Below are 19,604 nucleotides of genomic sequence, written 5' to 3' on the forward strand. Positions count from 1 at the left end.
ATATCTCCTAATGCTGTCCCTCCCCCCTCCCCCAACCCCACAACAAAGACAGTTTTTTGTAGTTCTTAATCTGCCATTTCAGAAGTGCTTCTCCAGTATTTCAACTTTAAAACGTTTTTCTATGTCATTACAAAAAAAAAGCATGAAAAAGCAATATAGGGTTAATCTCACCATTTAACCTATAAAGAATCAGAGGATGAAATAACTACTTGACAAATATTTCCCAAACAGGCAATGCTGATGACAATTAAAATTGACATGCCTTGATTTTCTTCAGTTTCATCCAGAATTGCATAAAACTATAATATATGATTTTCATTGTTAACATTTAAACTCATAATACTTTTACTGACTTCCTTGTATATGCTACTTTATGAAAAGGTGATCAAATACGTATCTACTATTTAGATAAGAAACATTAGAATCATTGTTCTTGTGATGAGACATTATTTTGCACTCGTAACTCATCACAGTCTCTTTCTGAGGGCTTAGAGTTATGTTACACTTTAAAGATATATAAATTATGTTATTTAACTTATGTTTATATTGGATTTTGGGCTTGAGTTAAACTAAGATAAATGTAGGCTCTGTTAGTTATTGCAAGATACTAAATTGTAAGCATTCATTCTTTCAAGAGAGTACCCAAGAGCAATTAAACTGCCACTTATGTGTGTAAATAATTCAGGCATTTTTCTGTTTTCTCATTGACACTCCCATGTAAAGAGTAAATGAGGAACTACCATTTAAAGCCACTGTATAATTCAAAGACAAAGATAATTCAGGCAGACACTTATTGCACATAATTTGACTAACCTTGATGAAGAAGTGCAAAATGTTATAATTACAGAAAGGCAGATATTACATATTTATCAGTATAAGTTTAAATGTTTCTTTTTCTTATTGAATTGTACTGGGGAGAAAACCATAGCAATTACATAAAATATACTGAATATATTTAAATTAGTTTATTAAAGTACTTTTTGCAAAAAAGCCAAAGAAACCAACTCTGCCAAACTTCAATAAAATGAATTCATTAGCTCACATAAGCAAATGAAAAACAGAATTACCAAGTCTAGGAAAGAATAAAAACCTATTAAATTTTGGTATTTTTTCCTGTTTGTGGTCTCATAGCGTTTTGTGGGACAACATCATCCAGTTCCTCAGTTCCAGTGTCCCTCTATTCCTAGAGTTTCAACTCAATATACAAATTTTCAGTTCAGAGAGTTGTGTTGGCCTACTTTGATATCTATTATTACCCCTGTAGTCAGAGGAGCAGGGCCCTATGAACTTGTTCATGCTGTTTCTTTCACTGTCAATGAAATCAAGAAGTGAAACTTTGTCTTCAGTATTTCTGGTCTGAAGAAAAGAGTTATTCTTTGCCCAGGGTCATAAGAATTTTTTATCCTTGTAAGGAACATAGGGAGCAATTAGATGTGCTATAAACAAGTCTTTATTCAATGTTTCAGTTTAGACTCATCTAATTCTGCCTATTTTAAATCTATATTATGCCAAGAAACATCACTTTTTATTTGTCATATACTGTAAGCTAATATTAAATTAGTTAATGAAATGAAGTGCGAGAATGGCCAACTCCCTCAATGAGAAACTTGAATGCTTGTTCTGTGGATACATCATTCTTGATTAATTCAGCTTGAACCAATGTATATTTCAAATTTATTCTCCCAGTTGCATTCTTCTGATTCTACTTTCCCTCCATACCCTGCCTCTGCCTGCACTCCCGGCAAGGTTGAGTTTGAATAATGGCTACCACAGAGTCACAGCTTCTCCAGGCTGGAAAGATGCAATAGGCATTATAATGAGCGTTTGTTGCCTTATGTCCTTAGGGTCTCCAAGTCTCAGAGATTAAGTTTTTTGGTTTCTTTCTAAATTAGTATCATTTTTTTGATATTTTTCTTACACACATTATGTTTACTAATGTTAAAAACTTACCAATACGTCATTATAATTACTACTTTTTATCATCTGTCATCATTTCCTTAGCCCATTACAGCTTAGCTCCCAGCCACTGCTTTGGCTGCACTGGCACATATTTATTACATGTATATTAGGTTTCTACATGTTATAGGCCCCGAAGTACCATATACGATAGGATTTTATACAATCGCTTTTCAAATAAGACAAAAAAGGAAAAAAAAAAGGTAGTAATAATGGCTGTTATAATCACCTAATCACTTACACGTAGCTTATTATCTTCTTGATTAATATTTTTTTATTATCAAGAAAACTTTCCCATAATCTCATTATTTATCTGTTATTAAAGAAAGATATGGCAAAATGTCCCCAACAGCCTGAGTTTCAACATCTGTGGGCACATTGACAGGTGATGTGGAATCTTGATGAGTTTCTCCCTAACTGCCCATGGCTTCTATTTTATTAATTGGAATGTAAATCACACTGCCTTTCACCAAATCTTAGTCTAATAACCATTTTCTAATCCCAGTTTCTCTGAGAGAGCATATTCCCAGCAAAATAGAACTGATGTCTTAATGATTTAGACTTCTTCAAAATTGGAAGCAACTAAAAAATGAGTATCAGACTTACGGGGATCTCCATAGGAGGAGCTCAGGGAAGTCTCCATAGCTTGCTGCTGTTAGATGTTTGTATTTGTCTGCATATAACTCTCAAGAGAGTCTGATTGGCCTACTTGAGATCACATGACAACTTTCTTAGTCGACACAGCTGCTAAAACAAAATACTATAGACTGGGTGGCTTGAAAACAAAAATGTATTTCTCACATTCTGTAGGCTGGGAAGTCCAAAATCAGAGTGCCAGCATAGTAGGGTTCTGGTGAATCCCTGCTTCCTGGTTTGCAGATGGCCATCTTCTTGATAAGTCCTCTGGTGGGATAGAGGGAGACAGGAAGAGGCAGGGAGAGAAAGAAGGTATAGGAGAAGGGGAGGGGCAAAGGGAGAGCACCCTTTCTTTTCTTATAAGGGCACTAATCCCATCATGAGGTCTCCATTCTCATGACCTAATTAGCTTCTAAAGACCCCGTCTCTAAACATTGTCACATTGTGAATGAGAGTTTTAACACATGAAATATAGAACACATTCCATTCATAGAACCACCAAATCAAGAGAATTCAGCAATTCAAAACCTAACTCCAAAATTATATTAATTATTTGAAGATGGAATGAGAGGGTAGGAGTTTCTAAAAGAAGAGTAACTCCAGGAAGAGAAAATATGACACCTCCCTTTCCTTCTTTTAATGACAGATCAAACAAATTCGGTAGATTTTAAGTCATTTTTGGTCACCAGAAAAGTACAAAATCAACTCTAAGCCCATCTATCTCTTCCCTAAGCTTGCTTCAGAATCAGCCTTTGACTGGGGATCTGTACTAGGGGAGAAGCTATAGTCTGAAAATTGTTCCTTCTTTTCTTAATCCCCTCTTTCATCTGTTTCTAATATTGCCAAGACTAGGGAAAGTGGTGCATATGCTTTATTCTTGACTGGGAAGCAATTGCAATTCTCTTTCAGTTGCAGCTACCTTCTGGCTAACACTGACACGTCTATGTGGCAGGCATCTTGGGCACAGGGTAAGGGTTGGTTTTTTTTTTGTTTGTTTTCAGCTTTGACGATGGGGGTGGGCAGGTGCTGTGGGCTATTCCTACTGCATAGTTCACTGATGCATCTTTTATGTGTTATCAAGGGTCAGCTTGACTTCTTTCAGCTCTTGCCAACTTAGGTGCATTTTGAAACCGTTCCTACCAAAATACACTTGATTGTCAGGGGTTCATTTCTCTTGACATACCAGTAAATGCTGTACTGCAAGCCTAGCCATATTCTGTAGTGTCCAGTTGATCCACATGGATACACGTAGAGCATTAATGTCATGCCAAAGAGTGGGAAAGAGGATACTTCCTGTTGCTCGCTTTCTCTCCTGCCATTTCTGTCCAAGCCACTACTCATCTGCTGAGCTTGTCACAATGGCAGTTCAGCAGAACAGCCCCCTAAGCAGTGAGTGAGAAGGAACAACTTCCTTCGTGTTTCTTTGACACTTAATTCTTCACTCAGCACCATAAGACAGGGCAAAAAAAATTAATTCTTCACAAAACTGACTTCAGTATCATTTGTTCACTTTCTGTTTATATCTTGTCAAAAAAATCTATGTACAGTATATAGGAAAATCAGTCCTTTAAGGTCCTATGTGTGGCAAATATTTCCCTGTTCTATAAATTAACCCCTTGAAATGTTTTACTATATTTTTCTAAAAATGAAGTTGCAATTTTTATGTAGTAAAGTGTATCTTTTTTATAATTCTGAATTGCGTTTTATGCCTCAAAATCTTTTTCTCTGTAAGACTATAATTTCATTCACTTTTGGCACTCATAAAAATGTACCCATGTAAATAGATATTTGATTCATTGGAAATTTATTTTATTGTAAGGAGAATGGCGAAGGTACTATTTTATTTTAGTAGATACCCAGTTTTCCCAATATAATTTACTTAATAATTTGCATTTTCTTCACTGATTATAATGATCACTAGCATATATTAAGTATCATGCTGTTTTCTTGGAAATCTACTTTTAAGCATTAATCAGCTGCTCATTTTCTAGATTCTGTATTTTTGGGTTAGTTTTGTAATTGTTTAGAATGATATATTTAAAACTATAACATGTCCAGTAACATGGCATATCTTTCTAATTGCTTAAATCTTCTTATATGTTCCTTGGTAGAATTTTAATATTTTCATAATGTAAGTACAATACACTTATCAAGTTTATTTTCAAGTGTTTGTGACATAATAAGAAATATATATATTTGTTCTCTACACCCCGGTTTCTGAAACAGAGTTGCTAAAACACTTGTAATTTTCTGAGTGTCAGGGATGTTAGGAACATCATTTGTTCTCATATTTGGTCTTTGACCCTCGTTTCTGACACAGAGCTTCTAAATCTCTTGGAATTTCCTGGGTGATGAGAGCCTCTTTTGTTTAATAAGTGACTTACAGTGATCTCCCGGGTAGCTTCAGGATGGGGTCTGGTCACCAGAAAGACCAAGCCATGATTAGAAGCTTAGAACTTGCAGCTCCCTCTACCCACTTGCTCCAGGAAATGGACAGGGCCTGAAGACTGAATTAATAATCATTTACATGTGATAATGTCTCCATTAAAATATTTCCTAAAAGACAGTGTTCAGGCAGCTTCTAGGTAGGTGATCATCACATCCACCTGCTGGGAGGGTGGTGCATCTCAGCTCCCTGCAAACACAGCTCCTGTTCTTCCGGATCTCAGCTTTGTACCTCTTTATCTGGCTGGTCATCTATACCTTTGACCATCCCCTTTATGATAAACCAGTAAAGGTAAGTAAGCACAGTTTCCTGAGTTCTGTGAACTGTCATTGCAAATTTGAACCTGAGGGGGGGGTTGTGAGAACCCCTGATTTATAACCACATTAACAGTGTACATAGTTAAGTAGGGACTCACTACTTGCAATTCACATTGCCCTAGGGTGTCGAGTTGTGGGACTGAGCCCTTAACCTGTGAGGACTGTACTAACTTCAGGCTAGTATCATAATTGAATTGTAGTACACCCAGCTGGTATCAGATAATTGGTTGGTGTGAGAAAAACAACAACAACAACAATCTCATATCAGAAGCATTGAGCCAGTACAGAGAAAAATGGAATGGTGTTTCTATGCAGTATTTTATGCTGTATTGGCTATTGCTCTTATTCTGTGCTTGTTTCTTCCCATTATATTTTCTAAATTGTTATTGTATTAATGTAAAAATGTCTCTGCTTTATTATTGCTACTTGCAAAATTAACAAAATAGCTTATATTTAATACTTTTTCAGTTGACTGTATTGGGTCTTCCAAATGAAAAAAATCTTTAGGAAAGAGTGATAACTTTGCCTTTTGCTTTCTAATATTTATAATGTTTTTGGGGGGTGATGTTTTGAATTAATTGGTGAAGATCTTTTGAGCAATGTAAATGATATCAATTTAATAAAATTGGGTTTTTTTCCTGCTCTTCTTCCTCCTCCTTCTTTACCTTGTTGGTGATGATAGAAATGTATCAAGTACTTCATTATTAAACAAGATAAAGGCTTTGCTAACACATGTGCATGTTTGTATGTATTTATGATATATTTCAGCTTTGATCTGGAATCAAACATTATTTATTAATTCTATATAAATATTTAATAAGTTAATATAAAGAAATGTCTTAATATTATATTATATTTGATTTGCTGTATATTATTTTAATATTCAGAGATTCTATTTATTGGTATTTATAGTAGATATTTCACATCACTATTCATAACTAATCTTGGTCTTAGTGGTGGTGTTGCTTTTAAAATTTATCTTTGCCAGTTTGCTGTATTAGCCCAGACTCTCTAGAAAGCAGACTCTGAACAAAATATTAAAGTGTTGACACATTAATTGGGATGTTCAAGTTCAGTAAAAGTGAGGAAACAAAGATAAACAAGGCAAGGAAAATTGGAAGTGCCATGATGATGGGTCATTGTTGGTCATTACTTGATGACAAGCCAGGCAGAGACATGGCAGGTGGCTCAGGAAGTATGTTCTCTGGCCATGTATACCACTTTGGTATAGTTGTCATAACAAAATACCAAAGATGCAATGGCTTAAACAACTGACAAGTATTTTCTCACAGTTCTGTAGGAAGAAAGTCCATGATGTAGGTACTGGCAGGTTTGGTTTCTTCACAGGCCTCTCTCCTGGGTGTGCAGATGTCCACTTTCTTGCTGTGTTTTCACATGGTCTTTCCTCTGTATGTCTGTATCCCTAGTGTCTCTTTGTTCCAATTTTCACTTTTTACAAGGACATCAATCAGGTTGGATTATGACTCATCCTAACAACCTCATTGTAATTCAATTACCTCTTTAAAGACCCCATCTCCGAAGAGTTACATTCTGAGATACTGGAGGTCAGGACTTCAACATATTTAAGGAGAAACAAGTCAGCCCATGGCACCTTGCAAAAGAAATTTCATTTCTGAACACTCCACAGAGGGAAAATGGAAGGAGGATCTATTTTTGTTAAACACCCCCTTCATTTTCCATTGACCAAAGTTCATCCCATGGGAACATAGCTCTCTCAAATAATGGCATTTCACATAGAAGAACTTAAGGAGTCAATCACATAAATAAATTCAGATTGTGGGGCTTGCTGTCCAGAAAACCTAGAACTTCAAGTTGTATTCCAAGCCAAACAAGTATATTGAAAATATTCTCAAAGCAGTGCAGTTCAGAATCTGAGGAGCTATACATATGGTTTGCTTCTGAAACAGTTTTCTTATAATCATGTTGACTTTGTAAGGGGCATTTGGGAGCTTTCATTTTCTTTCTGCAGTAAATTGCATCAGAATTATTTTTTCAATTAATTTGAAATAGTTCACTTGAGAAATCTTGTGGGTGTGACATTTTGGAGAAGAACATTCTTCATCAACATTCTCTATTTGTCTTTAATGATAATTCATCTATTTAAGGTTTTATAAATTTTCGAATCAAACTTAATAACTCATATATTCCTAAAAACTTCTCTATTTCATTTATTTTCAAATACATTTGTCTTGCTTTGTATGAAATTATTTCTCAAAAGACAAATTAATCTCTTTTTTATTATTGAACATTTTTACTTTCTGGCTTTCATATTTAATCTATCACTTATAATTATTTCTTCTAGTTTTTTTTTATCTAATATCAATTCACTAACTTCTGCTTTTTTAAGTCTCCACTGTAGTTTTTTTTTTTAGTATAAAAATGCATGACGTCCGGGTGCAGTGGCTCACGCCTATCATCTCAGCACTTCAGGAGGCCGAGGCCGGCAGATCACGAGGTCAGGAGATCAAGACCATCCTGACTAACACAGTGAAACCCTGCCTCTACTAAAAATACAAAAAATTAGCCAGGTGTAGTGGCATGCACCTGTAATCCCAGCTACTCAGGAGGCTGAGGCAGGAGAATCGCTTGAACCCAGGAGGTAGAGGTTGCAGTGAGCCGAGATCGCTCTATTGCACTCCAGCCTAGGCAACAGAGCAAGACACTGTCTCAAAAACAAACAAAAAAAACAACAAAAGACAAAACAAAACAAACCCCACATGACGTAACAAGAAACAACAATGACAACAAACTTTCTAATTTTCCTTATTTTCTCCTGGCTTCATTAGCTAAGTGTTTGGCTTTTTCACTTGACAAGTCTGAGTCAATTTCTTTTACATGTATATCTATTATGTAAATATTTGGTTTTCTAAAACTATCTAACTGTTCTATATTTTAAGATATTTGAGTCTAAACCTTTTAAATGTATTAATTTCTATTATCATTGGAATATTTGATTTAAAAATCTGCCTTTTTGACTTTTAGTCAAAAATTTTATTGAGTATAATTTATATACAATGAAACAACGGAATCCTAATTTATCTTTCCTTTTTGTTTTTTCTTTGAGACGGGATCTTGCTCTGTCACCCAGGCTAGAGTGCAGTGGCATGATCTCAGCTAACTATAGGCTTCACCTCCTGGGCCCAAGAAATCTTCCCACCTCAGCCTCCTAAGGAGATGAGAACACAGGCACACAGCACCAGGCCTGGCTAATTTTTGTATTTTTTCTAGAGGCGGAGTTTCACCATGTTGCTCAGGCTGGTCTCAAACTCCTGGGCTCAAGCAAACATCCTGCCTCTACCTCCCACAGGGCTGGGATTACAGGCATGAGCCACTTCACCCAGCCTAATTTTTCATTTTAATAAGTTTTGAAAATTTTATACATCCATGTAACCTCAACCCAAAAAGAGATATAGAAAGTTCTCTTGATATCGCTTTCCAGTCAGTTTTCAAAACTGCAGAAGCAACCACATTTTAACTTCTAACATCAAAGATTAGTTTCATCTGCTCTTATGTCATTAAAATGGAAGCATACAATATGCATTTCTTTTAGTTAGCATAGTGTTTTTTGAAATTCATCCATGTTGTCATGTATGTGGGGATTAGAGTGGGCCCTAATTCAATTTGGTGTGATTATAAAAAGAAGTTTAGACACACAAAAGAGACAAGTGCACATGTGCACAAAAGGAACATCATGTGATGACATGGCAGCAAGGCAGCGATCGCAAGCCAGGAAGAAAAACCTCAGAGGAAATCAAACCCAGCAGCACCTTGATCTTGGGCTTCCAGCCTCCAGAGCTTTGAGGAAGATAAATTCCTGTTATTTAAGCCACCCAGGCTTTGGTATTTTGTTATGGCAGCCATAGTAGGCTAACACATGGATAAAGCTGCTATGAACATTTTGATATCCTGGACTGTTTTTTTGTTTGTTTGTTTTTGAGAAGGAGTCTCACTCTGTCACCCAGGCTGGAATGCAGTGGCATGATCTCCACTCACTGCAACCTCCGCCTCCCAGATTCAAGTGTTTCTCCTGCCTCAGCCTCCCGAGTAACTGGAACTACAGGCGCCAACCACGCCCGGCTAATTTTTGTATTTTTAGGAGAGACAGGGTTTCACCATCTTGCCCAGGCTGGTCTCAAACTCCTGACCTTGTGATCTGCCCACCTCGGCACCCCAGAGTGCTGGGATTACAGGCGTAAGCCACTGTGCCCGGCCTCTGGACTCTTTTTTTTTTAATAGGCATGTGTTTTCTTTCCTCTTGGGCAAATACTTTATAGCAGCAGTCCCAACCTTTTCAGCACCTGGGGATGGTTTCATATAAGACAATTTTTTCATGCGTAGTGGGTGGGGGTGACGGTTTCAGGGTGATACAAGTGCATTACATTTATCATTAGATTTACATAAAAACCCCGCAACTTAGATCCTTTGCATGCGCAGTTTACGATAGGGTTCCTGCTCCTATGAGAACCTAATACCGCCTCTGATCTGATAGGAGGTGGAACTCAGGTGGTGATGCTCGCTCACCTCCTGCTGTGAGGCCTAGTTCCTAACAGGCCACAGACCAATACCAGTCAATGCCCTTGGGGTTAGGGACCCCTACCTTAGAGTACAGTTAGATGTATATCTTATTTTTAAAGTAACTGCCATACTTTTCTCTGATGCAGTTGTATAATTTTACACTCCATCAGCAATGTGTGAAAAGTTCCAGTTGTTCTACATTTATGCCAATATTTAGTGCTGTCACAGATGGTGTTTCATTTTGCTTTTAGTTTGTTCCTTCTTGATAGACCAATGATGTGTCTAGGTATGTTTTGTATTGCTATAACAGAGTACCTCAGATTGGGTAATTTTTAATGAACAGAAATTTATTAGCTTACACTTCTGGAGTTTGGGAAATCCAAGTACACGGGGCCAGCATCTGGCAGAGACCTTCCAGCTGTGTTGTCCCATGGCAGAAAGGCAAAGAAAGGGCAAGAAAAAACAAAAGATGGCTTCAAAACCTTTTACAATGGGCATTATCCATGCATGAAGGTGGAGGTCTCATGACATAAACACCTTCCATTGGGCCACACCTCCCAACACTGTTGCACTGGGGCCACACCTCCCAACACTGTTGCATTGGGCCACACCTCCCAACACTGTTGCATTGGGCCACACCTCCCAACACTGTTGCATTGGACCACACCTCCCAACACTGTTGCATTGGGCCACACCTCCCAACACTGTTGCATTGGGCCACACCTCCCAACACTGTTCCATTGGGCTTTAAATTCCCAACACATGCTTTTTGGGGTATAGATTCAAACCATAGCAACATGGAACACATTTTCATGTGCTTACTAGCTACTTAGCTTTTTGTTGTTGTGCTACTTGTATGTTCAGTCTCTTATGTATTTTTAAGTAGTTCTATTGAATACTGAGTAGTTTATCTTATTGATTTATGGGACATCCTTGTTAAAAAAAAAAAGGATGCAAGTACATTGTCAGGTACATGTAATAAAAATATTTTTCCCCAACTAATATCTTGTCTTTTTATTTTCATGACTACTTTTGATCAACAATTTTTTAATTCTGATGAAGACAAATTTATGTATTTTATGGTTAATACTTTTTGTATGTTGTCTGTTTTGGGAAAAACTCTTAAAACTGTTTTTCCTCTGCTCTCACACCACAGCAATCGACCCAGAAGACTTCTGCAACCAAATGTGTGGGGATTTTTCCCCACCAACAAGCAGTAGACGCCAGCTGAGTATTCTCCAATTAAATTCTCACACTATCTCCAGGTATTCAGTGTAGAGGTTGTTCATCCTAAAGACTCCCCCTCCCTCCACCACCCCCGGCCCTGAACACCGGTTTCAAGGCTGGGCCTGCAGAACTTCTCACCAACAAGATTCTTCAAGTCTGGGTTCCCACATCCCCTACTTCGGGTCCAATTAAATTGCTGGAATGGCTCACAGAACTCAGGGAAAAGCTTCCTTATGTTTACTGGTTTATTCTAAAGGATATTATGAAGGATACAGATGTAAAGAGATGTGGAGGATGAGGCATGGAGACAGCTATGCAAAACTTCCATGCCCTTCCTGAGTGCACCACCCTCCAGAATCTTCCACATCTTCAGCCTTCCAGAAGCTCTGGAACCCATCCCTCTTGAGGTTTTATGGAAGCTTTGTGAAATCAGCATATCTTCCCTCAGGGTATAGAGTGGGACCTTTTCTGGAGAAGGTCTCCACCTACAATTAAAAAGACAGGGAAGATTAGGGTCCTGCCTTGGGGCAGTTGAAAGGAGGGTAGGAGAAGGTCCAGAGAGATTCTGTTTCCTGAGACCTGCCCCTGAGACCTCACACACCCAGCATTATAACAAAAGACTGTAACAAAGGCTATGGGAGGTATGAGTCAGAAACTGAACGAAAACCAATACGTGTGTACATGTATTCTGATACATACCATTGTCCCACAAATTTATACTTATTCCAAGGCTGCAAAGATATTCTTATATGTTTTCCTCTGTAGACTTTATGACTGGGCTTTTTAATTTTAGTTCTGTGGTACATCTTGTATTAACTTTTGGGGTATGGAGTAAAATTGCTTCAAAATAATTCTTAAAGAAGATACTTGTAGAATTCTTGGAGTCTTTTGTCTGTATGTATCTTTTTTTTTTTTTTCAAAATAAAATGAAAATATTGACCATAAGCTAAAAGTTGGAATGTTGTTTCCTATTTCATGTATAACATCTTTCCCTTCTGCTGCGGCTCCTCTAGGAATGAAAAGAGAACATGGGTCTCTTTCTTCTTTCCTGTGAAGGGTTTGCCACTTTCTGAACTTTTATTCATTTAGATTTCTTATATTTTCAGCTTTCTACTGTTTTTCATTTGTTTGTTTCTTGTAATGAACGATTATTCAAATAAATTATTAGGTTCATGAAAGACATTTCTGCGATAGTGAGAGGGACCCACTGCAATCAGGAGACTTCTCTGCCGATGAGATAAATAAGCATCTCTTTCAAAACAAATAAACAAACAAACTACACCACCACCACCAAAAACAACAGAAGTACTATGATTTTTGCAGCTTATTTGGCATTTTTCAGTAGGTTCAGGAATTGTCTCTTCTAGATCCTAACTGAAGATGGAATTCCCATATACACTGATTTTTCTTGCCTTCTAGATCTTCCTGTATACTTTGTTATTTTGTTTGTTTTTGTTAACCTGGAATCTTGAAAAATATAATATAGATAATTTCAGTTTCAGTACTATTACTGTTACAAATTAAATTAACATAACAAGCCTCTATTTTATGTACTACTTTTAGAATAAAGTACTATTGCATTTCATTTTACTGTAACTTCCTTCCTAATATATGAGGTATATGTGGGTGTAACAGCTTTCTCTATGCTTCAGATGGGAAACATGACATGGGATTTAAACATTGAAGAAAAGTTTCAGTTCACTGTGAAGAAGGGAGAAAGATGACCCACCCAGACATCAGAAGGCAAAAGGTAAAAGTTACAAGTTTAACAATGAATCGTCAATATGAAAAGACATCAGAAGTAACATTTACAGAGGCACTGAAGTAGAATACAGAATATTAAGTGTGTGTTTAGAAATAGTACTAAGACATTATATGCCATTTAATATTATTATATTTAATATCTTTAAAAATGTGTAATATTTGTTATTTAAATAATATTACCAAAATGTTTTTCCCCTTTGTTCTATATTTTAATAAATCCAATTCTCACTGCCACAATTTCATACTATGGGTTCACCATTTCAGATGTGTTGATTTTGAGTTCTTATTTGGGTAGCTGAAATAATGTTAAGCTGAAAAATGTTCAGAATTTTCTTTTTAGAAGACTATATTAGTGAAATACATCTAATCTATTACACATTTAAGACTATTTTTTCCTTGATATATTGCAGAAGTCATTTCACTCTTTTCTAGTATTAAACGTTTTATGAAGAAAAAGCAAAAAAAAAGATTAGTTTGTTTTTCATCATCTTAGATACTCGTTATTTTTCTCTGATTTTCATAGGCTGATTTGGTTATTTTTAGCAACTTTATAATATATGCTCTTAAACTGTTTGCAAGTTCTCCCCTTTTTCTTTATTTGTTGTGCGCATGGAAATTTGGAAGAGCAAGGAGTTCACGATAAAATCTATCTATGCACAGAACTTTACAAAGTTTATGTTATAAGTTGTGTCTCTCATATTTTGGGCAGTGTTAGGGTATTGTCTGCTCCTTTTGCTTATTTTTGTAATTTTTTTCCTTTGAGAGGAGGGAATTTTACTCTATTTTTTAAATTCATAAAAAATCCCAATATGTTTTGTTCTAATTGATAAATAAACTGCCCCATATTATTTCTCTGATAGTAAAAACCAAAGTTGGAAAACACATAAAAATCTATGTATTTAAGATCACGTAACAAAAATACTTAAAGTGTAGTATTTTGGCTATGAAGGTTAGCATTTATTTTTAAACATTTAAATACATTTGTATTTGAATTCTGAAGACTGAATGGGAAATTTATTACAAGTTTACATTTTGCAAGTATCAGTCTACATTGCATTTTGTTGTTAAGTGTCCCAACTTTTTCTCCAGATACTCTAATTCTATCAAGTTGGCATTTTATTTTTAAAGTTTAAATAAATTAGCATGTCATACAAAGCCATCCTACATTTGCAAAATCAGGTTCAATTACTCAACATGCACTTAGGATTCTTTATTCCACATCAGTACTTCTGTAAATGTTATTTCTGATGCCTGGGTTGATCATCGTTTTTCTCTCTTCACAGTGAACTGAAACTTTTCTTCAGTGTCAAAATATGTCATGTTCCCCATCTGAAGCATAGGGAAAACTATCATATCCATATATAACTCATATACTGGTAGCAATTTTGTATATTATTTCAATCATTTATTTGTACTGCATGCTAAACTCTGTGCTCCTAGAAATTAAGTGTTATACGTTATTTACCTTTGTGTTCTTAGTGCCTACATTGTATATTGCCTTAATAGTTTAAATAACTCCTGAATGAGTGAACCACAATAGTTCCATGGCTACATAGCTAACTTGCACTAATTGCTGAGCCACTTTCCATACTATTCCTTACTATTGTGAAATGTCATATACAAAATGGTGTCACTCTGGTTCAGATTTCTGAAATGAACATGACCTACATCCTTAAAAACAAAAACATAAAAACAAAACAAAAACCCCAGGAACTTGTCTTGAACATTTGAACTTGGCCAAACAGCCACAATCACAACATACTTGAAAACAACTGAATTTTGCCAGTGCTGCAACTCCTGAATAGCAACAACCAACGAACTATTAACTCCTGTTCTAAGCCTGTCACCTCCACCAATGATAATTCTTTCAAAACAATTTCTGTAATCACCCTTAGCTTCCTTTTAAAAACTCCTCTTCCCCTCTCTGTCTTCAGAACACAATTTGGCTTGTTGATGAAACTCCTAAATTGCAATTCCTAAGACCCCAGTAAATGCCTTGTCTTACTGCTTTGCATTCTGTTTTTTTGCCTCTTCTTTTGACACTAAGCAAATAAAATTTAAAATTCACCAAAATCTATTTAAGTCACAAAGGATAATTTAAAAAAAGTAAGGCTTGCAACTTTTGAGCCTTTATTTAACTTAGTAATAATCTGTCAATACATTATATTCCATAGACTCCTTCCCACTCTACTTTCTTGTAAAAATATCTTTGATATTTTTAGATACAGAGTATGTCAAAAATATCACCTAAATATAAGGTACATGTAGGGAGATTTAGGTGGGTGGGCACAACTATGCAAAAGCATTAGTTCTATGAGCACCAATTCTTAAATGATTATAAGGCAATAGCTTAAACCTGAACTATTCTTTCATGTAAGTTGTAGTCAAATTGGCTGAACTATGTGCAAAAGACATTATCTATGATAAAATGTATGAGAAGTCAGAAAGTCATCATCAGTTAAGAAAGGGGCAAAAGGGCTCATGCCTGTAATCCCAACACTTTGAGAGGCCGAGACAGGCAGATCACTTGAGATAGGGGGTTTGAGACCAGCCTGGCCAACATGGTGAAACCCCGTCTCTACTAAAAATACAAAAATTATCTGGGCATGGTTGTGTGCACTTGTAATTCCAGCTACTCAGGAGACTAGAATCACTCGAACCCAGAAGGTGGAGGCTGCAGTGAGCGGAGATCACACCACTGCACTCCAGCCTGGGTGATGGAATGAGACTCTGCCTTGAAAAAAAAAAAAAAAAGTGGAGGTGGGGGGCAAAAGGTAAAAGTTACAAGTTTAACAATGAATCGTCAATATGAAAAGAACAAAATACAAAATAATTTTCTTTGGAAACATTTGGTATTTTAACATACTTCTGACTCAAAGTGGCATACCTTATTGCTCAATTAAAGTTTCAACTTAAAAGGAACTCTAGTTGAGCCAAAGACAAGAAATAATGTTGACCTTGTAACATCAATATTGGTCATTTTTTAAATAGAGAAAATAATTATAAAGTTTTCTTGACACTGGATCAAAAAGCCCTATGCCAAATTCTTCAAATTCTTAGCAGATATCTGTTTCATATTTTTAGTGAAACAATATACATTTACCTGCTGAGAAAAGGTTATTTCAAATGGTTATTTTGCCAGAATTGTAATTATGTATTTATATGGGTGCAGAGGAAGACACATTATTCTTCACAAAGAGAAAGATTATTAAAATATTGATAATAAAATGATTTAAATTCACTCCACTTTCAACTAAGTAGTGATTTCAAATTAGAAAAAAAAAAAATGATCACTTTTATCTTTTCATAGTTTCTCTTGGCTGTTGCCAGTAAGACTAAAAGCATTTGTGTTAACAGATAGCCATCTCCCTTAACAACATATTTTATGATGCTAGTTGTTCTTGGAGTTAAATAACAATTCAAAATAACAGAACTTTTCACTATCTTATGCAGGGCTTCTCTGGTAAATGCTGATTTTAACCCTCATCTCAAAACACACTATGTTTTCTTCAATGTCTAATAAACAATAAGACATTTTAATAATGTCTAATTGTTTGTGATTTATTTTAGTTTTCCACAGATACATGCTTTTCCCATATGACTTCAGGAATAAAATAATGCACCTTATTCTGTTCTTTAAAAGTTCTTAGAGATGGCTTGTAAATCTTTAACTGTAATGTAGACAGAAAGTAAATTTTATATGATTAGTTATTTTATATGATTAGTTATTTTCTCTTCCTTATTCATCACTATATCCCAGATCCTAGAACAGTGCCTAGCATATGTGGAACAAATAAACAAATTAATGTATGAACTCATATATAGCAAAGTGAACTACTTTTATTCTAATTGCAGGAGGAGTTTATGCTACAATGTCTTATAAAAAGATTCTCATTTATTAAAATATTTTGCTAATCAGGAGCCTTAAAGTGAGTCACCTTCAAAGTTAGTGATTTTAGATTGTTACCTTCACTCTCCCAGAAATAATACTCATGTCTTCTCTGAGAGCATTCGACTTCCTCACTGCCACATCTTGCTCCTTTTACTGGCTTTGTGTTCATCTAAAACTCCTTGGCAATAGCTTAGAGGAATCTGAAAACTTAAATATAAACCTAAGAGTCAAACAGGCTCTAGAAGTAACTTTGTGATATTCTCCTCACATCCTGGGTGTTTTGATAATGCTCCTGCCTCTTTCAGAGTTATGTCTTATGTTTCAAATGAGGAGACTGACTCCACTGCTATTACTGAACTACAAAAATGCTTTCAGCCATCCTATAAAATCTATTGTAATGCTTAACAATAGAAACCTATAAAGTTTTTTTTTCAAATTTATGGGATATAATGTATTAGGCAAGGGAATGTTTACTCCCAAATAATTTCCATTCTTTACACTCTATATGTATCTTATATAACTAAAGAACAATTTTTATAACACAAAAGTCACTTGGAAAAAAAAGATGATATAATCAACAATACTAAAAATATTATTCGGTTTACATTTGAATTTAGCATAGAAAATTTAACATTAATGAAAATCAAATCACTGCTTTATTTTTCTTTAGATGCTACTGGTCAGAGACTGTCCTGATGCTTGTTTCTTTCAAACTCTACAAATTGAGTTGAATAGAAGCAGAAAGATACAGATTTTCATAAATTCCCAGGGAATTTTTCTAGCCATCAATGAGCAAATTAGACTTTTTGCTGCCACTGCTTTTCTTACTGATTTCAATTATCTCCAAACAAACCCAACAAAGCACAAAGAGCCCTACGGAAAAATAAACATCCAAAAATAGAAAGTACATGAATGTACAAGACCTGTACAAAGACCACAGGGGAACAAGTACCTGCTAAAGGGCTATACAGCTGCAAAGTGGTGTCTGTGTAATAGCAAAGCAATTGGTAATAAAAATGAATTCTTCTTAGAAAAAATGAGTGTGAAGTTAATGGTAAATGAGGAAACACATCTATTGTCAATGAGACTGGGAGAGTAATAAAAGGGCAACAGACTTCAACATCATGTTTAATTGAAAAGTGAGATTTTAAAATTACAGTTGACTCTCGAACATGGGGATTAGGGGTTCCAACTCCCTGCACATCTGTCTTGACTCCAAAACCTTAACTGCTAATAGCCTGCTATTGACCAGAAGACTTACAGAGCGTGTAAACAGTTGATTAACACATATTTTGTATTTTATATTTATACTGTGTTCTTATAATAAAGTATGATAGAGAAAAGAAAATGCTATTAAAATTATGAGAAAGAGAAAATATATTTACTATTTATTAAGTAAAAATTGCTCATCACAAAAGTCTACTTTGTTATCTTTACTTTGAGTAGGCTGAGGAGAGGGAGAAAGAGGAGGGGTTGGTCTTGCTGTCTCAGGCAGGGGTGGCAGAGGTGTAAGAGGTGGAGGATGGAAGTGGAAGCAGGAGAGTCGGGTATACTTGTAAGTTACTTGGTGTAACTTTACAGAAATACTTTGTAATTTCTTTCTGTTTTTCTTTTTCATTTCTCTTAAAATGTTTATATATAGTACCAATCCCTGTTCCACAATTTGCTTTATTTTGGGTGCCCTTTTCATAGAAGAGTTTATGTCATAAAAGAAGCCGAAATCAATCTTGCTTAACCAGAGCCCTTTTGCTGGATTGTCTAATGTCTCCTTGTTTTCTGGCACCACTTATTCTAAGTGTTCTTCCTTATCATCTGGCGTTAGTTCAGAAGGACTCAAGCAATCCCCATCAAGTTGTCTTGTCTTAATTCCTTTGGTATGATGTGTATCAGCTCTTGGAATTCTCCAAGATTCATACCTTGAAACTCTTGACCCTCACCCATCTTTTTTTGCCATATCCACAATTCTTTTCATGATTTTCTTTATTGGCTGTGTCATAAATCTTGTGAAGTTAGGCACAACATCTGAATACAGTTTTCTATATCAAGAACTTATTGTTTCATGCTGGATGACTTCCATGGCTTTTTCCATAACAATGATGGCATTTTCAATGGTGTAATCCTTCAAGACTTTCATGATGTTCTCTCTGTTGGAGTTCTCTTGCATAGCATTGATAATTCCTTCCATAGAATATCATAGTTAATGAGTCTTAAAGGGCCTCGTGACTCCTGGATTTAGAGGCTTAGTGAGAAACGTGTTTGGGGGCAAGTAGGCCATTTTGACACCTTTGATGTGGAAGGTGGTCATAGGGGCATTCTAGCTGGCCAGGGGAATTGTCCAATATCAAAAGAACTTTAAAAAACAGTCTCTCACTGGCAAGCTTTCCTCTGACATCAGGGACAAACCATCAATGGAACCAATCCAGAAAAAGGGTTCTCTCTCTCCAGGCCATCTTGTTGTACATCCAAAATACTGGCAGCAGGTGGAGAACTTGAGGCTCGGGGATTAGCACCTTCATATATAAGGGCAGTCTTGATCACCAAACTGCATTTATACAAAACATTAGAGTTAGCTTTGCTATTCCTGCCTTTAAATTCTGGTATGCACTTCTCTTCCTTACTAATAAATATCCTTAGTGGCTTTTTGTTTTTCAGAATAGAGCACTTCCGTCTGTATTCAAAAACTGTCCAGGCAGATACCCTTCTTTTTTCAGTGATTTTCTTAATGATATTTGGGAAACACATCTGCTGCCTCTTGGTTAGGACAAGCTGCTTTTTCCATTATGTTGATATTTTTAAAGCCAAACTTCTTTCTAAATTTATCAAACCATCC

The sequence above is a fragment of the Hylobates moloch genome, unplaced genomic scaffold (assembly GCF_009828535.3).
Source record: "Hylobates moloch isolate HMO894 unplaced genomic scaffold, HMol_V3 SCAFFOLD_5, whole genome shotgun sequence".
Lineage (NCBI taxonomy): Eukaryota > Metazoa > Chordata > Mammalia > Primates > Hylobatidae > Hylobates > Hylobates moloch.